The sequence below is a fragment of the Nicotiana sylvestris genome, chromosome 1, assembly GCF_000393655.2.
Source record: "Nicotiana sylvestris chromosome 1, ASM39365v2, whole genome shotgun sequence".
Taxonomy (NCBI): domain Eukaryota; kingdom Viridiplantae; phylum Streptophyta; class Magnoliopsida; order Solanales; family Solanaceae; genus Nicotiana; species Nicotiana sylvestris.
In genome coordinates this window covers 111,815,978-111,820,496 of record NC_091057.1, presented here as the reverse complement: position 1 = coordinate 111,820,496, position 4,519 = coordinate 111,815,978, and positions in this window count along the sequence as shown.

Genomic DNA, 4,519 nt, shown 5'->3' with positions numbered 1-4,519 from the left:
AGGGATGGGAAGGGTAGACATGGGATATGATGACTACGCATTAATGTCACGTGTAGCCCCTCATCGAGGAGTGTTTATCGGACATTGCGTGGGGTGATCCTATAAGACATACAACCTAGGACCCCTCTTTACCAAATCCTTTCTCTATTCAAAACTTTTCGTCTTTTACAACTTGTTCTTACTACTCAAACTATCCAACGTGCTTTACTTGCAACTTATTTGATTCTACTATTTATATGGACTAATTTGTAAATATAACTTCGGTCGGGACCCACAGTTGTAGACCAAGAGGGGTGCCTAAGACCTTCCCCTCAAGGTTACTTCGAGCCCTTATCCTAATCTCTGGTAATGCAAACCAACCCAAGAGTTAACCACTCTAGGTTTCCTAACGCACCACAATTCGTTAGGTGGCAACTCTTCAAATACCCAATTCCCAAAAGGGAAATGAGTCATTACACCCCGTGAATGTCAAAACCCGGACTTTCTCTGCAAAGGAAAAAAAGGGGCGCGACATGGGGCTAAAGATAATAGTGTTTATTTAGATACTGATTCTGATAATACACATTATTTTCACACTTGTTCTTGTCAAAGATTCTTTGATTCCAGGATAAAACATGTCAAACTCATAGAACGCACCGTACACGGTGATAACGGTCTTAATTTCCACGGAAAAAGTGATAACATAATTGCTTCAGATGTCGATATACCACCGATAAACCCTAGGGAAGTGCCAAATGTGGAACCAGTAGATGTTAGTTCACACATTGCTTTGAATGCAGATCTAGGCATAGACCCCGGAGCAAGTGTACGCAAGAAAGTCAGATCTGGTGGCCAAAGAACACAGGGTGTAGGAGATGGGGGAATCAGCCTTCAAGTAATATTTGAGATGCTACAAGCTAAACAGATTGCCATCGCTCAACTTCAAAGTCAGAATAAAACTCCAAGTATAGTCGAACCAGAAAACACTCAACATACTGAGCCGGTGCCAGAGAGATCAAACGAGAATGGCTCGGGGACTGACCCTACAATTATGAGGATAGTCGAGGAACTCATCAAGAGGATCGAGTCCGGTTAGAAGAAGATTGAGGATAATGACAAAAAGGTAGAGACTTATAATTCCCGTGTTGATCAAATACCGGGGGCACCCCTGGTCTTGAAAGGATTGGACGCCAAAAAATTCATACAAAAATCGTTTCCCCCGAGCGCAACTCCAATGCTCATCCCAAAGAAGTTCCATATGCCCGATATACCTAAATACAACGGAACAAACTGATCCCAAGGAACATATTACCTCGTATACTTGCTAGATTAAAGGAAACGACTTGAATAATGATGAGATCAAATCAGTATTGTTGAAAACGTTTGGAGAAACCTTGTTTAAGGGAGTCATGATTTGGTAGCACAAGTTGCCCCTGAACTCTATCGATTCATTTGCTACGTTAGTAGATGCCTTCGTAAAAGCACACATAGGGGTTATAAAGGTGGTGACAAGGAAATCAGATGTTTTTAAGATAAGGTAGAGGAACGATGAGATGCTAAGGGAGTTTCAATGCGGTTTCAGATGGAGCGAATGGAATTACCACAAGTTTCGGATGATTGGGCAGTACAAGCTTTCATGCAGGGTTTGAACGAGCGGAGTTCGATCGCGTCTCGACAATTGAAGCAGAATCTGATCGAGTATCCAGTAGTGACGTGGTCAGACGTACATAATCGTTACCAATCAAAGATCAGGGTCGAGGATGACCAGTTGGGAGCCCCTTCGGGTTCAGTTCATCCTAATAGATTGGCAGCTAAGCCCATGAGGGATACAAACTTGGAATTAAGATAAAACAAGGAACAGTATCAGCCGTATGTCGATCGGAGAAACAGCGGTTCGGGGCGTAACTCTCCTCGGAACGATCAAAGAAATGACCGAGGTCAAAGCTCTCAGGGACTCATGAGTAAGAATGGATTTGACAAATATACCGACCCCGTGGAAGTACCTCGACTGTTAGAGTATAATTTCAGTGTAGATGCATCGGGGATTGTATCAGCTATTGGAAGAATCAAAGACATCAGGTGGCCAGGCCTATACAAACCGATCTCTCTCAAAGGAATCCAAACTTGATGTGTAAGTATCATGGAACACATGGCCATAAAACCAAAGACTACAGGCAACTGGGGAGGAAGTAGCTCGATTGTTCAACGAAGTTTATCTTCGAGAATTTCTCAGTGATCGAGCTAAGAACCACTTCAGGGAAAGAGATGCAAACAGAAAAAATGAGCAGGAAGAACCATAACATGTAATTCATATGATCATTGGCGGTGTCGATGTTCCACAAGGGACTATATTCAAACGCACCAAGGTGTCGATCACCAGAGAAAAATAGACTCAGATCTACGTGTCCGAGGGCATCCTATCATCCAATGACGAGGAAACGGAAGGCATATTTTAGCCACATAATGACGCCCTGGTAATTTCTATTTTGTTAAATAAATTTCAAGTTAAACGTGTTCTAGTGGATCCAGGTAGCTCAACAGACATAATCAGATCGAGGGTCGTAGAGCATCTCAGCCCACAAGACCAAATTATACTGGCATCCCGAGTCCTAAATGGTTTCAACATAGAAAGCGAAACAACGTAGGGAGAGATAATCCTACTAGTTAAAGTGGCTGGAACAATCCAAGAAACAAAATTCCATGTCATCGAAGGCGACATAAGGTATAATGCCCTTCTCGGAAGGCCATGGATCCACAACATGAGGGCAGTACCTTCAACCCTTCATCAGATGATGAAATTCCCAACAGCAGATAGTGTAAAAATGGTTTACAAAGAACAACACTCTGCAAAGGAAATATTTGTAGTTGACGAAGTGATACCAATACCAATGCCTTTAACCTCAAAAAAATCGGGGGCCAAAGATAAGCAGGCGGCCAAATAGCATTCACCGATCCCAGACCTGATCGAGCCAGAGGAACAGATAATCGGAGAAGAAAAAGAGGATTTCCTTACTCCTCGAACCATCGTTGTTCCCGAAGAGTCGAACGCAACCAAATCAATGGTCGAGTACATGCCCGAGAAAAAGGTATATATGGGGACGGGGTTAACCCCCGAACTCAGGAAAAAACTCATACAATTGTTATCGATAATATGGATTGTTTTGCCTGGTCTCATTTAGATATGACAGGGATCCCACCGAAAATAACAACACACCGGCTAAGCATCGATCCCAGGTTCAAACTGCCGAAGCAAAAGAGAAGGCCCCAGTCCGAGGTGAAGCGTGCATTCATAAAGGATGAGGTAATCAAACTTCTTAAAATAGGGTCTATTCGAGAAGTAAAATACCCCGAGTGGTTAGCCAATATGGTCGTAGTTTCTAAAAAGGGAAGCAAACTTAGAATGTACGTAGATTATAAGGATTTAAACAAGGCATGCCCTAAAGACTCTTTTACATTGCCTAGCATCGATGGCATGATCGGTGCCACAGCCGACCACAAGATCCTTAGCTTTCTTGATGCCTACTCTGGTACAATCAGATTCAAATGAACCCGGGGGACTAGGAGAAGACCTCATTTATCACCAAGTTTGGAACTTATTGTTACAACGTAATGCCCTTCGGGATAAAAAATGCAGGAGTTACATACCAACGCCTAGTTAATAAAATGTTCGAGGAATAGATAGGTAAATCTATGGAAGTTTACATTGACGATATGTTGGTTAAGTCCCTGCGCGCAGAGGACCATTTAACCCATTTGCAGGAAACATTCAAAATCTTGACGAAGTACAACATGAAGCTTAACCTGGAAAAATGTGCCTTTGGAGTCGTCTCAGGTAAGTTCCTCGACTTCATAGTATTGAATAGGGGGATTGAAATCAACCCCGACAAGATCAAGGCCATCGAAGATATCATAATTATGGATAGTGCGAAAGTCATGCAAAGGCTAACAGGATGAATAGCCACCTTGGGTTGATTCATTTCGAGGTCATCTGATCAAAGTCATAGGTTTTTTTCCTCGCTCAAAAAGGAAAAGGATTTCGCATGGACCCCGGAATGCCAGCAAGCCTTACAAGAGTTGAAACGATACTTATCGAGACCACCTTTGCTTCACACCCTGAATGTAGATAAAAAGCTTTACTTATATTTGGCAGTGTTCGAGATAGCGGTAAGTGGAGTACGATTTCAAGAAGAGCAAGGTACTCAATTCCCTATTTATTATGTAAGACAAACTCTAGAAGATGTTGAAATTAGATACCCTCACTTAGAAACATTAGCACTTGCATTAATAAGTGCATCTAGAAAGTTAAATCCATATTTTCGATTTCATCCCATATGTTTATTAACCACATATTCTCTCCGAAACGTTTTGCATAAGCCCGAATTATCAGGCCGATTGGCCAAATGGGTAGTCAAACTTGGAGGCTACGATATCGAATATCAACCCTGAACGGCTATCAAGTCTCAAATCTTAGCTGACTTCATGGCCGACTTTACACTGACCTTTGTACCTTAAGTAGAAAAAGAACTTCTGCTAGGATCGG